This window comes from Nicotiana attenuata, chromosome 7, assembly GCF_001879085.1.
Source record: "Nicotiana attenuata strain UT chromosome 7, NIATTr2, whole genome shotgun sequence".
Lineage (NCBI taxonomy): Eukaryota > Viridiplantae > Streptophyta > Magnoliopsida > Solanales > Solanaceae > Nicotiana > Nicotiana attenuata.
In genome coordinates this window covers 40,540,908-40,563,933 of record NC_031995.1, presented here as the reverse complement: position 1 = coordinate 40,563,933, position 23,026 = coordinate 40,540,908, and the positions used below count along the sequence as shown (strand labels likewise).

The window sequence follows — 23,026 nt, the reverse complement described above, 5'->3', positions numbered from 1 at the left end:
CAGTTGTCCGCGACCATCTTTTACCGCGGTTCTGCCGCGGTTGCGGTGGAACCGCGGTTTTTTACCCTGTTCCGTTCGGAATTTTGAAAAACGTAAAACATGAAAGTTGTAGCCCCTTGAGTTAGCTTTCCAACCATATATTGTGGAGCCACAATGGAGTTCTGAGCAAAACGTTATGTCTATTTTACTAGACAGTGCGCAATGTGCCTCCTCAAGTCTTCGTTCGTACTTAATTATCAAATTTGACCCCCGAAACACGATCCCGACTTAATTCCTTGAGATTTTACTCAGACTTCAAAGCTTCAAATCACTTAAATTCATCCATAACATCTATATAGCTCGGAATTACACCTACAAGGCATAAAACACACAATTAGTGCAAAACACTAGCGATTAAAGCGCAAACTCAATTAAAGTGCAGTAAATTCGAGTGTAATAAGCGACTAAAATATGCAATTATAGCCTATCATCAGACGGCTATGGCAAATGAAGGCGCATGGCACTTGACTAAGGCATGCGTGCGGATCAATGGGACAACAAAGGTACTGACAATACATTGTCATAAGCTTATGGGCGACGCATGGTCCAGAGACAAGGAAATGCAAGCAGAAGACAAAGTGTGGGCAAAGCTGAGGAACAAGTGAGCATGTCATGTGACTGTGAAGGAGTGTGTTGTGTAAGTGCTGGGGAAGTATAGCCATGTGCAATGCACATGTTGCAGTTGGCCAATGTGTTGAACATAGGTTCATTTCATGGGAAGTGATTTCAGAACGTGGCTAAGTGTTGTATGCATATTTTTAGGCTTGGCATGTGCCAAGCATGCGGTGTAACTACCCCTATGTAACTGCCCCTTGTAATCTGCTATAGGCAGCCCCCTTTATATTGTTGTATTTCATTAGTTTAAGGCAAGTAAGCATATGTAACTGAGTGTCCTTTATAATTGAATAAAGATTGAGTTTTACCCGTATTACTGTGTGTTGCTTACGTTTTGCAAAGTCTGAAATAATTCTAAGTATAAAACTACGTGCGAAAAAGTAAGACTGAGTGACTTGAGAGTCGGGCTACTGCCGTGCAGTGCCGTTTTCGAAAAATTGTCCCTGTAACAGTATGGATAAAGAAGTGGAGACACTAATCGCAAATCAGTTCTTTATGGTTTCGCCCAAACTTCTGGCCGGAGAATACAAATAAAAGATACTGGGTAAAGTGGGGCCGACGTCACAGAGATGACCGACGATATTATTAAAAGGCAATTGGTTAAGGCACTCAAGTTTTATAGGGAATTACAGTAAAATTCTTTTTCAGCCAATTATAAGTTTGTTCAATTCAGATATAATTGCAAAGAAATTTCCTTCCGGTCCCATGCTTCACATTGTAATAGCAATACGCAAACAATGCAAAAACTGATAAATCAGTGGCGTGAATGTGTATTGATTCCTCTTGTCTTATTCGTGTATTTACTTCTTTATATTTTGACTGTCAATTGATATTTCTTTATCGAAAAATTATACTTTGTAAATATGTAATATTTTGTATGTATATATAATTAATTCCCCTTAACTTCTTGTATATTTTGACTTTTCTTGGTGAAAATTTTTGTGGCACCACTACAAAAGCATCAACCTCGGAATGATCAAAGTGCACTCAAAATGAATTTAATAACAACAAGCAGCCAGGTTGACTGAGAGCACGGCTGATTGTTCCTCTCTTATATATAGTACTCCAATAGTAAAATGAACTGGATGTGGTTTAGAGTTTCTACGCCATGGATGTGACACGAACGAGAATCATTCATTGGATTTTGAAGCATGAAGGCATTACTAAGGGAAATTTTTTACATATTCTTTCTCATCTACTTGTTGTATACCATCCACCAGAGTTTTGGCGCTACAGATACCATAACTACAACCCATTTTCCGAAAGATGGTGATGACACTATTACTTCAACTGGTGGAACCTTCGAAATGGTGTTCTTCAGTCCAGATAATTCTAAACTTTGTTATGTTGGTATTTGGTATTGTTTGACCAAAAGTGTTAAGCCTTCTTATTAAACTAATTAAGTAAATGATAATAGGTAAATTCTAGATAAATATAATAAGTCCTAGATCCAAGATTGATGGGTAGTAATAATTTAGAAACTGTATTTAAAGCTATTAAAAGCCAAAAGGAGGTTTAATGGTATTCTTGTGAATGAATGAGGGAATGAGGACGAGCAATAAATATGATGAATGGCAATAGCTGTAAATGAAGAGAATAATTCACCCAAGTTTACAACGAGGTGGATGATTCTCCCTCTGACAATGATGTAAGATAACCAAACGTGGGAATATCAAATACTTTATCGGATCTGATGTGGGAAAGCTTGGAACAATGATAACTAGGGATTCTAGTTCATTTTACACTCCTTTTTACTTGAGTTTTGATTAAGAATGTATACAAATAGTCCAAAAGGCTTACATGTTGTACTTGTTTGCAGGATTTGGTCAAAAAAGTGACAAGTAGTCAAAATCAGCTTAAAAAGGAGTAAAACTTGCACAAGTACCAAGAACAAGGCAAGGCACAACTGCAACATAAAATCCACTGCAGCCGCAGAAGATCTACCGCGCCCGCAGTCTATTTAGTGCGGTCCGCGTTGGAAAAGATCAGAGTGATGCAAATTTTGGAAGTTTAAGCACTGCGGCCGCAGACCATTTTGTGCCAACCACAGTGGCCTCACCGCGGCCGCAATTCATTTTGTGCGCTCCGCGGTGAGGAGATTTAGAGAGTTGGAAATCTGGAAGTTGGAAGTCACTGCGGCCGCAGTCCATTTTGTGCGGACCGCAGTGAAGCCACCACGGCCGCGGTACGTTTTTCGCGGTCCGCGGTGGCCAGATTCAGAGACTCAAAAGTCAAGCTAAAAAGCCATCGCGACCACGGTACCTCCGCAGGGGTATTTTTCTCTAGAAAATTCGGCCTTGTATAAATAGTTCTTTTTTAGATTTTTAGGATATCTAACTTTTAACTGAGCATGTGAACGACGATTTTAGACTATTTTGAGTAATTTTATAGTGGGTTTGTCATTGAATTTTCAATTATTAGCTTGTAAACATATTATATGGGTTATTCTTCATCTAATTATCTGTTTTCTTCCATTATTATGAGTAGCTAGACCCATTAGCTAGGGTTGTGGCTCAACCCTAGTGTGGGTATTTGATGGGTCTTGTGTTTTAAGGCTTAGATGTTTATGGGTGGTTGATATTTGGACTGATTTGTGTTTTCTATGTTGGATTAGTGGTTGCAAACACTAGTTTGTGCCTTTTTGACTTGGGCTCTTCTTGAGAAAGAGAGCTTAAGTCTAGGTAATCAGTCCAACAAGGAATTGGGGCGTACTCAAGAGATTGATAGCCCCAATTAAAGGGTTAAATCTAGAGATAGTAATACCCGACTTGAGCCTACATTGCTTGCATAAATTCGACACCCAATTGGTCTTGAGAAACTCAATTAGGGCAAAGTCACTCAAGCTACCGTGAGGTATAGAGTGAGTAGTGTCGTGCATTGGCTATATCGCGATCCCAAACATAACAACTTTGCCTTTGACTTTAGAACCCGTCAAGTATTCACCTAGGGGAAAGTCACTTCCGTAGTGCCTCGTTACCTATTTAGAAAACCTTTCAAGCAATTATTCTTAGTTTAATTTAGCATCTCAGTAGTATAATATTAGAAGTAAAAAGCAAATAATTATGATTGGAAGCGTAATTAAGAGCATTAAGCATTGCTAGTTTAGATAGGAATCCAATTCCCAAATCTAGCTCCCTGTGGATTCGATCTCGACCTTTTCGGGTAAAAGCTACATCGACCTCTCTCGCCACTCCATAGTGGTGTAGGGTTGGCACCGATCACTTTTTGGTGCCGTTGTCGGGGAGCTAACGGTTTTGGCTATCTATCTAAATAGTTTTGTGTATTATTTTTCTTTCCTTCCGTGATACTAACTTGCATGTGACGCCAATTCAGGTACAATATGGCGGCAAACAACAACAGTGATCCTCTTGGAAACGTGGTTCCGGGGGTGGAGGTTGATGACATCGGTGAAGATGAGGTGCCTCTTGTACCTCAAGGACAAAGGCGAGGTCGCCAGGCCAATGCCAATGATAATGTTCCAGACCCTCCCCCGCCACCTCCAAGAGCGGCTCCTCGGGTGCTTCCCAACCAATGATATGTTAGTGCAATTGTCCCACCCCGGATCCGGGCGAGCAATTTTCAAATTACCAATGTGATGATGACCTTCTTGGAACAATGAGGGTATTTCATAGGTGCTCCCGATCAGAACGCTTACAAGCACCTTAAGGGTTTTGTTGATACATGCTGGGGAAGCAAGCAAACGAACGTGTCCGAGGATGCCTTGCGGTTGAGACAATTCCCTTTCTCTCTTCGAGGGAAGGCACTAGATTGGCTAGAGAGACTCCCCAACCACTCCATCCATACATGGGATGAGTTGGCGGACAAATTCATTGCAAAATTTTTCTCGCCGGGGCACATGGCAACTTTGAGGGATGAAATCTTAGCTTTCAAACAGGAGCCCAACGAACCATTGCATGAAATTTGGGAGAGGTACCGGACTATTGTAAAAGAGTGTCCCAACATTGATATGACTGAGGCAATGATACAATAGACTTTCTACCGGGGCATTAACACCACTAACCAGTGCATAGTGAACCAACTCGTCGGGGGCAACTTCATGAACACACCGTATGATCAAGCGTGTGAGATATTTTAATGAGATGGCGAACACTTCTTCCGCTTAGCAAAGCAGAGAAAATGTGCCACAGGGTGACCCCACGGTCATTCACTTGCACAAGGAGCTTCATGATCATGGACAGGCAATAGCAGAACTTACAACAACAATGAACCAGTTAGCAAAGGCACAATTACAGTAGGTTCAAGCTCCTCGACAAGTAAAAGCTATAGAGGGTGTCAATATGCTAGTGAACAAAAGAAGGCAAAGAGGCCAACAAAACCAAGGGAGTTCGGATCAATATGACCAAGACAGTGGTAGGTTCTAAGATGATGGTTATGATGAGCAGAATGAAGAAGTGCAATACGTGAACAACTATCAAGGCCAAAGGGGAAATTCTTCCAACCAACAACAACAATGGAGATCCCAAGGCAATTGGGGAAATCAACAACAAGGGAACAATAATTGGGGGAACAACAACCAAAATCCAAATTGGGGCAACCAGAACAATAATTAAAACAATCAGGGTAATTGGGGCAGCAACAACAACAACTGGGGTGGAAACAACAATCAGGGTGGTTGGAACAATAGCAATCAGGGAAATCGGGGGCAAGGCTTTCAAAGGCCCCCGATGTATCAACAACCGAACAATCCACCCCCATTTCCATCCCAAGGTCCTAGTTCATCCAACAATGACATGGGGAGAATCGAAATGATGTTTGAACAGATGATGAAAAAGAATGCTGACTCCGATGCTCAGTTGGCATCCCACAATACTTCAATCAGAAACTTGGAGGTTCAATTAGGCCAAATCTCACAATCCTTGAATACTCGCCCTAAGGGGGCTCTACCTAGTGATACGGTAGTCAACCCGAAGGGTGGGAACAATACCGGGCATGCAATGGTGGTAACTACAAGAAGTGGACGAGGCGGTGATGTGAATGCCTCCAAACAAAAAGAAATTTTGAGTGATGAAGTTGAGTTGAAAGAGGATGATATCCCTTTGGTGTTTGAGCATGTGATTGATGAGAACGTGAATGAAGAAGTGAGGACTGATATCAAAGATACCGAGGTGGAAACTCAGAATGAAGTGAACCCGTCTAGGGAACACGTAATAGACATGCCGGAAACGGTTGTGCCTAAATCCAAGGCTCCTTTGCCAAGGCCACCTCCACCTTATCCTCAAAGGCTTGCGAAGCAAAAAAATGAGAACCAGTTTAAAAAATTCATTGACATGATGAAGAGCTTATCCATTAATGTGCCTTCGGTGGAGGCTTTAGAGCAAATGCCGGGTTATGCTAAATTCATGAAAGACTTGGTGACAAAGGAAAGATCCATGGAATGTGACACTATCAAGATGACCCACCAAGTTAGTGCTATAGTGCATTCAATGGCTCCGAAGTTAGAAGATCCCGATGCTTTCACCATTCCATGCACTATTGGGAGTGCAGACTTTGCAAAAGCTCTATGTGATTTGGGGGCGAGTATGTAATAAAATTTGTGAACGATTGTGTGCACACTCTAATGATGATAAATAGTAATTTTCAAATCTGTGCCCACGATCTATATTATAGATAGATAATTCAGGGACATAGTCCCAGTTACATGGCACGTCTCATCAAGCCGACAACGCACTTCACCTTTTTTCTCCTTTTTTTTAGGTTGTCCTCCTTTTTTCCGTTTACCTGTTTAGTTAAAAAAATAAAACATTGTCAGTAAAAAAAACTGTCGCAAACTTATTGTAGAAGCANCGTTTACCCGGTCGGGGTTGGAGTTGTAAAAAAGTGGGTCTTTTTCATGTGNGGTTAAATCAATGAAGCAGCCCAACTGTACTGAAGTGTGCTCATTCGTGGATCTTGTCACAGCAGTGATAATTGATGATACTAGTCCAATGATCAATGTGGAGGACCCTCTAGAGGTGGTATTGTTGAATATTGATGTAAATGAGGATGAAGGCTGGGTGGAGTGTGTTAGTGCTTTACATGGAATGGGCTCGTACTCTTATGAGCCTCGGAAGCTCTCTTTGGGTCTTGAGAATAGGAAGACTCCACCAACAAAGCCCTCAATTGAGGAACATCCGGTGTTGGAGTTGAAGCCGTTGCCTTTACACCTCACGTATGAATTCTTAGGCCCTAATTCAACTTTGCCAGTTATTCTTTCCTCCTGTCTTACTAACATGCAAGTAGATGCCACATTGGTGGTGCTCCAAAAACGGAAGAAGGCAATTGGATGGACTTTAGCTGATATTCGGGAAATAAGCCCCGCCCTTTGTATGCACAAGATTATTCTTGAAGATGATGCAAAACCCTCCTTGGAACATCAAAGGAGGTTGAACAAGGCAATGCAAGAAGTTGTGAAAAAGGAGGTGATCAAGTGGTTGGATGTCGGGGTTGTGTACCCCATATCTGACAGTTCTTGGACATCACCGGTGCAATGTGTGCCGAAGAAGGGTGGTATGAACGTGGCGACCCATGCGCAAAATGAACTAATTCCTACCAGAATAGTCACCGGATGGAGGGTGTGCATGGATTACCGCAAGCTGAACAAAGTGACCCGCAAGGATCACTTTCAATTGCCTTTCCTTGACCAGATGCTTGATAGACTTGCTGGGCGTGCTGTCTACTATTTCTTGGATGGGTATTCTGGGTACAACCAAATTTTGATTGCTTCGGAAGATCAGGTCAAGACTACCTTCACTTGCCCATATGGTACCTTTGCTTTTTCTAGGATGCCATTCGGGTTGTGTAATGCACCGGCTACATTCCAGCGATGTATGATGGCCATTTTCACCGACATGGTGGAAGATATTTTGGAGGTGTTCATGGACGACTTTAGTGTCGTGGGTGACTCATTTGAAGAATGCTTGAAGAATCTTGATAGGGTGTTGGCCCGATGTGAAGAAACCAATCTTGTGCTCAACTGGGAAAAATGCCACTTCATGGTTGAGGAGGGCATAGTCCTTGGCCTTAAAATTTTAAAACATGGCATAGAGGTGGACAAAGCTAAAATAGAGGTGATTTCAAGGCTTCCTCCCCCCACTTCTGTCAAGGGGGTTAGAAGTTTTCTTGGGTATGCGGGATTCTACCGGAGATTTATCAAGGATTTTTCAAAGGTAGTGAATCCTTTGTGCAAGCTATTGGAAAAGGAAGCCATGTTCGTGTTCGATGAGAGATGTATGAAATATTTTGAACTTCTCAAGCACAAGTTGACCACCACTCCTATTATTACCACACCTAATTGGAGCTTGCCTTTTGAGATCATGTGTGATGTGAGTGATGTTGCGGTTGGGGCGGTTTTGGGTCAAAGAGTGAATAAAATGTTTCATCAGGTGTACTACGCGAGTAAGACAATGAATGATGCCCAAATGAACTACACAGTGACTGAAAAAGAGCTTTTGGCTATTGTGTTCGCAATGGAAAAATTTCGGCCGTATCTCATGGGCGCCAAGGTCATAGTGTATACCGATCATGCCACTCTTCGGTACTTGATGACGAAGAAAGATTCCAAAGCTAGGTTGATGCGATGGGTCTTATTTCTTCAAGAGTTTGATTTGGAAATTGTGGACCGGAAAGGTAGTGAAAACCATGTGGCATACCACTTGTCCCGCTTGGAGGAGGAGGGGAGGCCTCGTGATGACCTAGAGATCAATGATTCATTTCTCGATGAGCAACTACTTTCTGTGTCAGTGAATGATATGCCATGGTTTGCGGATGTTTCTAATTTCCTTGTGACTGGTATAATCCCGTGTGAGCTCTTTTCTAACCAAAGGAAGAAGCTCAAACGGGATAGTTTGGATTTCTATTGGGATGAGCCGTACTTTCTCAAGATCTGCACTGATGGTGTGATCCGAACGTGTGTCCCTGAGGAGGAGCAATTGAGTATCTTAGAGGCTTGTCATACCTTTCACTATGGTGGCCATCACGCTGGGGCGAGGACAGCTTCGAAGGTTCTTAGTTGTGGGTTTTACTGGCCAAGTTTGTACAAAGATGCAAGTGAACTTGTAAAGAGATGCGACGAATGTCAAAGAGCGGGCGATATTTCGAAGAATGATGAGATGCCTCTTAACACCATTCTCGAAGTGATATCATTGATGTGTGGGGTATAGATTTCATGGGCCCGTTTGTTAGTTCGTGTGGCAATACCTTCATTCTAGTGGCAGTTGACTATGTGTCAAAGTGGGTTGAAGCCGTGGCTTTACCCAATAATGAGGCCCGAAGTGTTGTTGCATTTCTCAAAAAGTGCTTTTTACTAGGTTTGGCATGCCTCAAGAAATCATAAGTGATGAGGGGTCGCATTTTTGTAATAGAGCTTTTGACACCTTGCTTGCAAAGTATGGTGTCATTCACAAAGTTTCTACTCCTTATCATCCTCAGGTGAGTGGCCAAGTTGAAGTCTCAAATAGGGTAATCAAGAGTATATTGTCAAAAATGGTCAATGCAAATAGGACCAATTGGTCGAAGAAATTAGATGATGCTCTATGGGCTTATAGGACTGCTTACAAGACTCCGATTGGTATGTCTTCGTACCGGTTGGTGTTTGGGAAAGCTTGCCATCTACCGGTTGAGTTAGAGAATAAGGCCATGTGGGCATTGAGGAAGCTGAATCTTGAATGGGATGTGGCAGCAAATCTTCATATGGAGCATCTTAATGAACTTGATAAATTCCGATTCCATGCCTACTCCAGTTCGTCCTTGTATAAGGACAAGATGAAGTACCTTCACGACAAGTATGCTCGTAGCAAGGAGTTCAAAGCGGGTGATTTGGTTCTCTTGTTCAATTCTCGGTTACGTCTGTTTCCGGGAAAGCTTAAGTCAAAATGGAGTGGACCTTTTGAAGTGGTGTTTGTGACTCCGTTTGGTGCACTTGACTTAAAAAAAAATGGGGAGATCTTCAGAGTTAGTGGGCACAGAGTCAAGCATATCTTGGCAAGATTGATGACAGCCACGTGGTGGCAATGATCCATCTGAAGTGATTTGATGGTAACCTGTGTCGTGCCGCGACGTTAAATCAGGCGCTTCTTGGGAGGCAACCCATGTGTCTTTCTTTTTGTTTTTCTTTGATTTTCTTTTTAGTGTAGGATTTGCTTTTGGACTAATCGGTTTTGAGATGTGTGTAGGGTTGTTTGATGCAGTGCAGGACCAAGTTGGAAAAATGTGCACTCTCTGAAGTTTGCACTGCGGCCGCATTGCATTTTTCGCGGCCGCAATGCTTAATGCGGGGGCAAAATTTCAATGCGGTCCGCAATGGTGAATAGTTACAAATGGAAGTTCTCTGAAGTTTGTCACCATGGCCGCACTGCATTTCTTGCGGTCTGCAGTGACCTACCGCGGCCGCGGAGCTTTTCTTGCGGTCCGCAGTGATGTTCTCCCTAATGCTGCATGTGGTAAACCACCGCGGTCCGCGGTGTATTTTATGCGACCGCAGTGGATAGGTAAAGTGGGTCCCAGGTCCTCTCTTTATAAATAGGACCTCAGGGCTTCATTTAATCTTTTCGATCCTTTGCTTTTCACATAGAAAAAAATCACTGTTCATCAAGCCCTAACTATGCAAATTCAAGCACTGATCTTCATTCAACTTTACTACATCTCATTACTGGTACTTTTAATCCTTCCCTAGTTTTTAACTTAGTTTTATTTTGTTGTAATTAGTTAGTTGTACTTCTTTTTCTTCTCTTTTTCTTTCAATTTGTAGCGTAGGGTTACATCATGCCATTCAGATTAGGGTTAATTAGTGACAAATGATGATTAAATACCTAGGGGCTTGATAATAAGTGAATTTAAGCTAAAAATGAGAACAATATGGAAACTCTAGGTTGGTACTGCTGAGTGATGTTTACCACGGACCGCGGTGGATTTTATGCAGTTCGCGGTGCCTCTTTGGCCGCGATTGTTTTTATGCCATCCGCGGTGTAAAACTACAAAGGAGTCTATATTAGGGACTGCGGCCGCGGTCAAATTTTCGCGGTCCGCGGTGCCCTACCGCGGCCGCAGACCATTTCTTGCGGTCCACAGTACCCTGATTCAGAGAGTGGGTAGTCTAAACCCCACCTCACTGCGGACAACGGTACCATTTTGTGCGGTCCGCGGTGGTTTCTTTGCGGCCGCACTGCATTTTATGCGGTCCGCAGTAACTGTTTTCATGCATAATCTTCAATGACTCTTCTGATACTGTGATACTAACAACCTTTAGCTGAATTCCACTTGCAGAAAAATGGTTAAATCCCGAAGCGTTGGTGAAAAGCAAAAGGGAAAAGCAGAGTCCTCTCGGGGTAGGGGACGAGGTACAATTAAATTGATTCCTCAAGTCCGGAAAACAATAGGGGACACTAGAAAGGCAATAAAAGCTGCTGATAGAGCTGCTTCCCATTTAGAGGGTAGTGAGTATTTGCCCTCCCGGGAGGCATCTGAGTCTGATTCAGTGCCGGAGTACATTCCTGATTTCCCAGAGAGGCTGAGATTGAGAGATGAACCTACCCCTTCGGGCTCTCCTACTGCTCGAGCTTCAGTTCTTATTTCTTCTGAGTCGTTTGAGGGCTCATCCGAGAGCGATGATAGTGCTTCTTCTACCTCACCTACAGCTTCAACACCAGGTGAGGATCCCATAGAAGAGGAAGGCGGGGGTGTGCCCCAAACCAGGGGAGTGGAGAGAACTAGAAACCCGGATGCTTGGCAGGATAGATTCGTAAGTGAAAAAGCATACCACAAGTTCAGAGAGTGGTGACCCGAGAGGAAATTGATACTTGAGCGGACGTTCATTGAGAGAGACCTTATGCCTCACAACCCTAATGTGCAGAGGCAATTCAAAGAGAGAGGGGGCTGGGAATATTTCACAGGCAACATTGAGGATGCAAATGAGCACTTAGTCAAAGAGTTTTACACTAATGCTGCCCCCACCAAAAAGGGCACTAAAGTGACTAAGGTGCAGAACTTGACAGTGAAGTTTGATGGGCAGACAATCAACCTGTCCGTGAGTGGCAGAGTACCTGGCACTCCCGGGTACCACCCCAGCATGGTTGACAGCAGGAGTCCCAATTATGAGGAGGACCTTGAACTTTGAAGCAAAGGGGTGGGAGACATTCGTGTGCAGCAGGCTGGACCCCACTACTCATGAGAACTCTCTCCCTATCTCTCGAACAATCTTGGTGGCTTCAATTATGGCAGGGTACCCGATCAATGTCAGGAATGTCATGTCTCGGGTGATCACACGGGTGGTCAATGAAGGTGATAGATCATATCCCTTCCCAAATTTCCCGACAATGTATTTTGACGACTTGGAGTTGGACAAAAGGAAGTTTGATGTGAAAGTGAACCAAAGGCACCTTTTTCCTGGTACAGCCTGAAAAGTGATGACAACCCCAAAGGCAAAGATCCTAAAGGCAAATCCACTGCGTTTACTGGCCAGTCTGAAGAGCCAGTAGTAGTAGTAGCTCCTTCTCAGCCTCCCTCAGTTGTCCCAGATACTTCCCTAGGACCCTCTACTACCACTGCCCCAGATATCTCCTCCTCTTCAGCCTACCCATTGACTGCCCACCGTTTGAGCTAGACCCTTGCCAGTATCAACAACTGGATGCAGGCAGCTACTTCTAAGCTGTCTGTGCTTTCTACCTCGGTGGCATCCCAGTCTGTGCCCCCTCAGCCTCAGGTTCCACAGTCAGTGGAGGATACTCTCAAGGAGCTTCTGGACAACCAGAAGAAGCTCCTAGAGAACAAGCAATTGATATTGGATGCTATAGGTACTCATGGGAAAGCACTGAAGGAGCTGGCAAAGGAAACAAAGAAGCTGAGAAAGACCAGAGCATCAAAGGAATCTGTGAAAGAGTTGAGGGTCGAAATGGAGTAAATGAAGGTTGCTGATCACTTGCTATTGGAGCTGCTACTGCATGACCCGACCCCAACAATCCAGTCTGAACTGGAGCAAGATTTACAGAGGGCACCAAAGAGGAGAAGGGTGATTCCCCATACTGATGATGCGGTGATCGAGTTGGCGGAGCCTCAGGAAGGTTCCTCTAGCTAGCCTCAGATCCTAGTACAGGCCCAGGTCCCAGTGCAGACACATGTTACAAGGATCAGTCACAGGTTCCCAAGCAGTTAGAGGATCCAGGGACCCAGGCACATGATCTCGTGCAGACCCAGGACCAATAGGGAGTTTTCTTTACTCTCTATCTTTTTGTTTGAGCTATTTTTGGTTAGTTAGCATTGAGGACAATGCTAGCTTTCATTCGAGGGGTAGCCCTATTTTGATGATATGGTGTTGTAAATATGATACTATTTTCCTTTTATTATGATTTGATTTTCACTTTTGGCATGTACATAATTTTACCAGTTTATTTCACTTTTCGTATTTTGCAACTTTGGTTTGTATATAAAGCTACTTTCTGATGTATATATTCATTCCCTCTTATGTATATTCGTCTAAATCCCCTCTTGTACATATTCATTTTACTTTCCGCATTTTCTTTTATTAGCTTCTTATTTTTTTTCATTTTCGTAGCTTCTTATTTTGAGTTTTGCGTTCAAATAAGCCTTTGGTTTTCTTAATGCCACGGTTCTTTCCAAATGTGGAATTTGTGTAAACCGGGTGGCTCTTCCCGATGATGGATGACATGACAACCTTCTTAAGGGTTTGAGTTTGTTTTCTTTTTGTTTTTGTGTAAATAGTAGCTAGTGAGTAATAGTGCCTCAGGAAAAAGCTTCACTTGGGCCTAACACATTTGCCCTTGATCCTATGGTCAAAAACAAATTGGTGTGTATAGGATGGTGATAGTTGTGACCTGGAGACTCTTGTGTTGGCCGACAATCATCAAGTGGTTTTTCGGGACCATGTGTGTTGCTCAAATCTTAGCTAAGGTTATTGTGGGCCCTCGACTCTGTCTCTTTAGCAATCCGATAGCTTGTGTGGTGAAAATTTGAATTGCAAGTCCAAGTCACATGCCAATGAGTCTAGACCTTGCCCTGAATGTTTGTCTAGGCGAAATCCTAAGTGTAGTTTGACTTGAGAAGTGATTATAGGCTCTCCTTGATCCAAATGATATTTTTGAAAACATCCATAGCCTATCAATGATAATGTCCCTAGTCAACCCCTTTGAGCCATAGCCCTTTTTCCTTCAAAAACCATGATACAAGCCTTTACCCATTCTAAAAAGACCCTCTCTTGGCACCCAATCTTTTCTTAGCACATGGCAAAAGCATAAGTTTGGGGGGAGAGACGAGGAATGCAACAAAGTGGTAAAAGGTACAAAAGCAAAGAAAAGGAAAGGCAAAAAGTAAAAGAAAGAAAATCAAAAAGTCAAAAAGAATGAACAATATAGAAGAAATGAAGGGATTCAATAAAAGTAAAGTGATGAAAGGCGTGGAAAGCTTAGAAAGGAGAAAAAGGTTTGAAATGAACAAGAAAGAGTGACAGTGGGTCTCTCTTACCCGTAAGATTGAAGAAAATGACTTAATAAGTCAAGAGAATGTTTGCGAAAATAAATTAAATGAATTGCTTAAGGGAAGATGGAACCCACTTAGACCAAATATTTCCTACCCTTAACCAAAAGCCTTCACTATATCTCCACAAAAGCCTTATATGATCTTGAGTTAAATAAAGCTTACATTAGTGGTGACTCACATAAGGGGCAAGCTTATTGTACTTAGAGCCGGACTTGTGACCTTTCTTTGAGAGAGATGAGTGTGTTTTCCACAATCCTTATTCTGAGTGATGCAACCTAAAAGTGAGCTTTGCTTATGGAGAGTTGAGGAGTATGAGTTTGGGTTCCACAATGACCAAAGTAATAGAAAGAGTTTCTTTGATGAGTTGAGTCAATCCTTGATGCTTTTGTGTCGCACTAAAACCATGGTGTTTAAAAGGTTGAATGTTGTTAATGATTCATTTGAATTGAGGGCAATTGTTAGTCCCAATTGATGCTAGATGAGGTCACATTAGGTCAACTGAGTTTTCTTGGTTGTATTCTTAAGGAGGTGGGACTTATTTTGTTTGCTTGAGGACAAGCAAAAGCTTAAGTTTGGGGGAGGTGATAACTAGGGATTCTAGTTAAATTTACCCTCCTTTTTACTTGAGTTTTGATTAAGAATGTATACAAATAGTCCCAAAGGCTTACATGTTGTACTTGTTTGCAGGATTTGGTAAAAAAAGTGACAAGTAGTCAAAATCAGCTCAAAAAGGAGTGAAACTTGCACAAGTACCAAGAACAAGGCAAGGCACTGCTGCAGCATAAAATCTATTGCAGCCGCAGAAGATCCACCGCTGCCGCAGTCCATTTAGTGCGGTCCGCGGTGGAAAAGATCAGAGAGATGCAAATTTTGGAAGTTCAAGCACTGCGGTCGCAGACCATTTTGTGTGGACCGCAGTGGCCTCACCGCGATCGTAGTTCATTTTGTGCGGTCCGCGGTGAGGAGATTCAGAGAGTTGGAAATCCGGAAGTTGGAAGTCACTGCGGCCGTAATCCATTTTGTGTGGACCGTAGTGAAGCCACCGCAGCCGCGGTGGCCAGATTCAGAGACTCAAAAGTCAAACTAAAAGGACTCACCGTGACCGCGTTGCATTTTCCGCGGTTCGCGGTACCTCCACAGGGGTTTTGTCTAAAAAATTTAGCCTTGTATAAATAGTTCTTTTTCAGATTTTTAGGGTATCTAACTTTTAGCTGAGCATGCAAACGGCAATTTTAGACTATTTTGAGTAATTTTATAGTGGGTTTATCATTGAATCTTCAATTATTAGCTTGTAAACATATTATATGGGTTATTCTTCATCTAATTATCTGTTTTCTTCCATTATTATGAGTATCTAGACCCATTAGCTAGGGTTGTGACTCAACCCTAGTGTGGGTATTTGATGGGTCTTGTGTTTTAAGGCTTAGATGTTTATGACTGGTTGGTATTTGGACTCATTTGTGTTTTCTATGTTGGATTAGTGGTTGTAAACACTAATTTTTGCATTTTTGACTTGGGCTCTTCTTGAGAAAGAGAGCTTGAGTCTAGGTAATCAGTCCAACAAGGAATTGGGGCGTACTCAAGAGATTGATAGCCCCAATTAAAGGGTCAAATCTAGAGATAGTAATACCCGACTTGAGCCTATATTGCTTGCATAAATTCGACACCCAATTGGTCTTGAGAAAGTCAATTAGGGCAAAGTCCTCAAGCTATCGAGAGGTATAGAGTGAGTAGTGTCGTGCATTGGCTATATTGTGATCCCAAACATAACAACTTTGCCTTAGACTTTAGAACCCGTCAAGTATTAACCTAGGGGAAAGTCACTTCCCTAGTGCCTCATTACCTATTTAGAAAACCTTTCAAGCAATTATTCTTAGTTTAATCTAGCATCTCAGTAGTATAATACTATAAGTAAAAAGCACACAATTATGATTGGAAGCGTAATTAAGAGCATTACGCATTGCTAGTTTAGATAGGAATCCAATTCCCAAATCTAGCTCCCTGTGGATTTGATCCCGATCTTTTCGGGTAAAAGCTGCATCGACCGCTCTCGCCACTCCATAGTGGTGAAGGGTTGGCAACGATCAAACAACACAACAAACCGAATCTTGAATAAAGATAATGTTTGTAGTTATCTGGGAGTCAACTTTTCTAGAGAGAGCTTATCAAGATGGAAAATTATATGCCTCTTTCTTTCTCTCTCTATTCCTACTTATATGGGACATACCCCTTACCTACCGAAAGTACAAATACAGAGAATATTCCTCTGAATGTTCCTTTAAAATATCTTATTGCTAAACTAGCCGTTTTGGCCGATCTGAGTGCTCGACCTCGGCATTGGTTGCACGGCTCACCAGTGTTTCTTCTCCAGTACGACCTCGGCCTAATTGATTCTTAATTTCCTTATTTCTGGCGAGGTTCCCTTGATCATATTTTGACCCATACAATTAGTTCCTCCGCCCGTCGGGGTTGTTATTGGACAAGCTCGGTGGGCGGACTTTGCCAGTTGCAATTTTGATAAATCCGAGCACGTTGGTCGAGGAGTGACCCTTTTATGGCGAGGTGATGATGTGGCACTTCAAGAGCCACATCTGACCATTATGTCAGTTCGAAATGACATCATTCCATCATGCGTCATTATGGCGCATGTTCCCAATATGTTACATTGTTTCCCGTACCTCTTCCGTTTCGAAATTAATAAGGCGGCATTTGGGCTTTACGATGTGTGCTCAGCTCAGCTTTCTTCGTACATATAAAAGATTTTCCTTATGTTTATCAAGTACGTGGAGCTGGCCAACCGTGGTATTTCTCTTTGCCGTCTGCTTTACCTCTTTGCCCCAAGTTTTCATAGGGGCAGGATGATTCATATGCGCCACTATGAAACCAAGGGGTTAGTGGTGAAGATGGACGATAAAACTAATCGCCGCTTTTGGGAAAATTTCTTCTACATAAAGATAGAGCACGTGGTATCGAACCCCAATGGATTCGCCGAGGAGTAGAACTTTGCTCGTAAGGGGTTTTCTTCCAAATAACTTCGTTGTTTATTTTGGGCGATCTGATCATTCTCCTTCTCTTTTGGCAGCCGAGAGGGATCCTCCTTCGCCAGTCGTTGACATTCACGACTTGGGGAGTCAGATTCTGTCTCATAGTGTGGGGATTAGCGAGTGGTTGCAATTTAATAAGAGGTATAGGCGTAGGCCTGCGGCCGGTGAGTTACCTTTGACTTTGATAGTTTTGACCTTTATATCATCCTTTCTGTCCTGTCTGTTATTTATCTTTCTTCGTTTGTAGGTCAGAGGGCTTCAAGGAGGGCGAGGGCTGCTACGCCTGCTTTTTGCCAGTTAGGTATTTCGGTCGAGCTCGTACTCGTTATGGCTGCAAGTGAACCTGGTCTGGCTGCTGCTATTCCTCAGACCCCAGCCTCGCACGGTCCTAGTCACCAGGTTATTGCCACACTAGCGGAGATTCCGGCTTCTACAGTGTTTCACCTGGTCGATGGGTCGGACTAGGGCAAAGATGGAGAGGCTCTGCTAAAAAGGTGAAGGATATAGGCGGATAGGGGAGTGGTCAGAGAGGAGCCGGCAGTGAGTGGACCTAAGTTGACCACGGCCGAGCTGAGGGGCGGTATGGCCATGGATGTAGAGACTGTGCTTCCTTCGGATGTGGAGATCACCTCAGTGGAAGAAGGCGGCGACCAGAAGTAGCTGTGATCACTCCTCGGAGTGCTCCGCCAACGTCAGGGCAGAACAACATTCCATGAGTGATCGTAGATGATTATGAATCTGGCTCTGATGTCGATCCCGAGGAGGAGAAGATATTCGACGAAGGGCTTACACTGGTGGAGGTGAGAACGAATGGATCCTCTTTCTCGATCGTAATCCCTTTGGACTGCAATTAGTTGGAGGATATGGTGAGCATGGTCCCCTCATTTGCTTCTCTTTGCTCTGTCGCCAAATATAGGACCCTTCAGGCACTCCGGGATTCCGAACTATCACCGGGCATATCCAGGATGACTCTGAAGGTGAGTTTTTTGTATCATTTCTGCAACTTGCGTCTTTTTCTTCTATCTTTACTGGTCTTCTTCTCACTCTCTTTTCTTTCTCAGACTTTCATTATGGAGATCGAGAGTGACCGGTGAGAAGAGAGGCAAAAGGTAATTTTTTAAAAGTGGCTTCGAAGTACGTCCGTTATCGTGACAAGTACCGTGAGATGCATGCACAATTTAGAGCAGGTGGTAACCTCCAATCCCTTAGAGACGAGTTGGGTTAGAAGGACGAGGAGCTTGTGCAAATGATTGGTAGATGTAGTGAGCTCGAGGGGTTGCTCAGGACCAAGGACGATGAGCTCGAGGTGAGCAAGGGGGTCGTGGCCGAATGCGTTGACCTTCAAGCACAAGTGGCGACCTTGCGGGCTGAGCTTAAGCAAAGCTCAATTAGAGTTGTCGGCCTGAGTGGTGAGTTAACTGAGAAGGTGGCCGAGTTGGTGAGATCTGAGGAAGCTCGGGTAGCGGCTGAGGCAAAGGCGGCAGCGTTAGAGAGCGTTATCTGTGTCCTTAGGTCTGAATGTGCAACTGATGCGGAAACAGCCGCGCTGAGGGAGACACGGATTGATGAGCGGATTGGTGGGCTTTAGAAAGAAGTTTTGAGCCTAAGTGAGCAAGTCGCCGCCCTTGAGGCTGAGAAGGCACAATTGTTGGTTCGACCTTCTTCCTTTCGTGCTCTGCTTTTCCCGACGTTCCTCGTGATTTATACGAGATGTGGATCCATGCTGATGCAATGCTGGACGTATATAGGAACTTGATGGCGGCGGGGAAGGTTCCTGAGGCCGACTTTGAAGTTGCCCGCATTAAGGCATGCGATGCCTGGCTCGCTTGTGGTTATGACCCGCCATGCCAGGGAACGGAGATGATGAAGAGGACTTGGACGGGCTTGCATCCGATCCTTAGTATGACGATGAGTATGCTGATGGCGCGGGCGAGGGTGGAGGATCTGCTGCTAGACCGGGCGGTGAAGGTGGCGATGGCGCAGGTGGAGATAATATAGTGTGATGATGTAGTGTGATTTTCTTGTACTTTGTTTTTGCTCTTTTTTTCTTTCTTTCTCTTTCTTTTTCTTTCGGAGGGGGTCTTTTTGGCCCTTTGTAAGATATTCTATATATTGGAATGGAATGACTATTGACTTTTTGCTTTATGTTCTTGGCTCTTTCCGTTTTTCTTCTTATGGTTTTTCCTTTGTAAGAGTTCCTCAATTAGTTGACTCGACCTAGGTCGAATGTCAATTAATTTGAGCGAGGTCGAACGCTGGTTGATTCGAACAAGGTCGAATGTTAATAAATTCGAACTGAGTCGAAAGTGAGCCGATTCGAGCACGATCGAATGTTTGATTCTGAAGTGATCCGAACAAGGTCGAATGTTGATAAACCCAAGCGAGGTCGAATGTGAATAAATTCAAGCAAGATTGAATGTGAGTCAATTCGAGCGTCGTCGAATGTTTGACTCTTAAGTGATTCGAATGAGGTCGAATGTAAATAAATTCGAGCGAGATCGAATGTGAATCAATTCGGGCGAGGTCGAGTGTAAAATAATTTGAGCGAGATCGAATATGAGTCGATTCGAGTGGGGTCGAATATTTGACTCTTTAGTGATTCGAACGAGGTCGAATGTAAGTCGATTCATGCGAGGTCGAATGTTTGAATTTTAAGTGATTCGAACGAGGTCGAATGTAAATAAATTCGAGCAAGGTCGAATTTGAGTCAATTCGAGCGGGGTCGAATGTTTGACTCTTAAGTGATTCGAACGAGGTCGAATTTAAATAAATTCGAGTGAGGTTGAATGTGAGTCGATTCGAGCGGGGTCGAATGTTTGACTCTTAAGTGATTCGAACGAGGTTTAATGTAAATAAATTCGAGCGAGGTCGAATGTGAATAAATTCGAGTGAGGTCGAATGTGAGTCGATTCGAGAAAGGTCGAATGTTTGACTCTTGGCGTAATGTATGAACTTGGTGGAGATGAAAAACTCGTGTGTTTGCGCATTTCGCTTTGTTTATACATTCATTGGAGAAGTTTACATACATTGGGGAAGCTTACATACATTGAAGTTTGCATGTTTTTTTGAAGTCCCAGTCTATCAAGTCCCTTCATTGGTTGACCTGGAAAAGTAGTTGATAGGTCGAGCGATGAACTTATACTTAAACTCCGAGACGCTCTCTTCGTCGCCTCGTTGAAAACCTCCCTGAGAAGACCCAATTGGGACAAAACTCGGGTAAGGCAAATAAGAGTACGACTCGGGAGACGTCTATCCTTAGAATTTGAAGTATTTTAGGTGGGCGACATTCCAATTGTTTGGTAGTAATTTTCCTTCCATTGTTTCCAGCTAGACTGACCCTTTGCTTACTGCTGCCGTGATTTTGTATGGGCCGTCCCAATTGGTTCCCAGTTTGCCTTTTCGTCGGTCTTTGCGTGCTTGTGTTTTGGCTTTGAGTACGTAGTCCCCGACTTTGAGTGGCCTGACTTTGGCTTTTTTGTTGTAGTACCGCTCTGCCTGTTGTTTTTGAGCTATTATTCTTATGTAGGCCATGTCTCTTCGCTCTCCGGCTTCATCGAGGTCTTGCCTTCTGTTCTCCTCGTTGCTTGGCCCACTTTCATTTGAGTATCTTAGGCTTGGTTCCCCGACCTCAACTGGTATCATTGCATCAGTCCCATAGACTAGTGAGTATGGCATTTCCCCTGTGCTTGTCTTTGGCGTGGTGCGATATGCCCATAATACTTCTGGCAGCACTTCTGGCCTAAGTCCCTTGGCGTTTTCGAGTTTCTTTCTCATGATATTCAATATTGTTTTGTTGGAGGATTTCGCCTGACCGTTGCCTCCAGGATGATATGATGTGGAGAGTATTCTTTTTATGAGCCATTTTTCGAAGAACTCGGCGGTCTTTTTCTAGTGAACTAGAAACCATTGTTGCAACCGATTTCTTTGGGGATACCGAAACGGCATATGATGTTTATCCATATGAATGTGATTACTTCTTGTTTGCAAATTTGCGCGAATGCACCTGCTTCTACCCACTTGGAGAAATAGTCAGTTAAAACTAAAAGAAATCGTACATTACCTCGTCCCGCTAGGAGAGGACCGATGATGTCTATTCCCCATTTGATGAAAGGCCAGGGCAAAGTGACAGAATGAAGGTGTTCTCCCGCTTGGTGAATCATGGAGGCGAATCTTTCGCATTGCTCGCAACTTTTGACGAAGTCAGCGGCTTCCTTCTTCTTCGTGGTCCAATAGTAGCCTGCCCGTATGAGGCATCTGACGAGGGGTCGGTTGCCAATGTGAGCTCGGCAGTGGCCCTCATGTACTTCTTCGAGGATGCGCCGTGTTTGATTTGTCCCTAAGCACTTTTCTTGGGGGCCACCAAATGTTCTTTTGTACAAGTCGAAGCTTCTTGGCTTCTTATTTGTCGGGTGGGAGCACTCCGTCCTACAAGTATGAGATAATACGACTGCCGTTCCCAACATAGGTTTATATATCGTACCTCAACTTGGTCTAGTGATGAATGAAGGAGAGTGACCACGTCCCCCTCTCTAGTTATGCTTTTGGTGGCCGCTGCCAATTTGGCGAGGCCGTCCACTTCGATGTTCTGTGCTCAAGGTATTTGATCGACCTGGCATTCGTCGAATTCGGGTAATAGTTTGCAAATTTCGGCCTGATATTTCTGTAACCGTTGCTCCTTAATTTGGAAAGTCCCTGTCACTTGATTGACGACGAGTTGTGAGTCACATCGAAGGATGACTCGCCGTGCTCCATATTTGAGTGCCAATTTTAAACCTGCAATCACGGCCTCATACTCGGCCTCGTTGTTAGTCATATCAGGGCATCGTATGGATTGGCGACCATTTCGCCTGTTGGGAGCTCGAGCACGAGTCCCAGTCCAGATCTTGATGCATTAGAAGCACCACCAGTGTACAAGACCCATTGGTCGTGTACTTTGGTAGAAGTAATGGTGGTTTCCCTTTTGACTTCGGACATTATCTTCGCACTAAAGTTAGCAACAAAGTCGGCAAGAACTTGTGACTTTAACGTTGTTCGCGGCTGATAGGTTATATCGTGCTCACTCAGCTCTATAGGTCACTTGGCCAATCTGCTCGACAATTCGGGTTTGTGCAGGATACTCCTTAAAGGAAAATTCGTGACCACCTAGATGGGGTGGCACTGGAAATAAGGTCTAAGCTTCTGTGAAGCTACGACTAGGGCCAGAGCTAACTTCTCGAGGTGGGGTTACCTCGTTTCAGGGTTGACCAAAGTTTTGCTAATGTAATAGATCGAAGATTGCGTACCTTTATTTTCTCGTACCAGGACTGCACTTACTGCGACATCGGACACGGCCAAGTAGACAAGGAGGCGTTCTCCAGGTTCTGCCTTAGTGAACAACGGTGGCGAAGACAGGTAGGCCTTCAGTTCTTTAAGGCGTTGATGCATTCGGTATTCCATGGGGGTTTAATTTCATACCTTCTGAGTATGTCAAAGGCCTCCCTCAAGTGGTCGATATGGTCTTCCTTTCTCTTTGACTTGACCAACATGTCGTCAACATATACTTCCATGGTCTTGCCAAGTTGATCTTTAAACATTTTGGTCACCAACCTCTGGTACGTTGCCCCCTCATTTTTTAACCCGAACGGCATCACTCTATAGTAGTGCGTCCCCTGATGGGTGATGAAGGTGGTTTTTTCTTGGTCCTCCTCCTCCATGAGGATTTAGTTGTAGCCCGAGTAGATGTCCAAGAAACTCAACAGTTCGTGCCCGTCTGTGGCGTCGATGACTTGGTCGATGTGGGTAGCGGGAATGATTCTTTTGGACAAGCTTTGTTCAGGTCTGTGAAGTCCACGCACATTCTCTAC

At 43.7% G+C, this 23,026-nt stretch overlaps 1 pseudogene; it reads left to right on the top strand.

The window, feature by feature from the left end:
* Window positions 480-23,026, top strand: part of LOC109229988 — a 37,232-nt pseudogene continuing 14,685 nt past the window's right edge.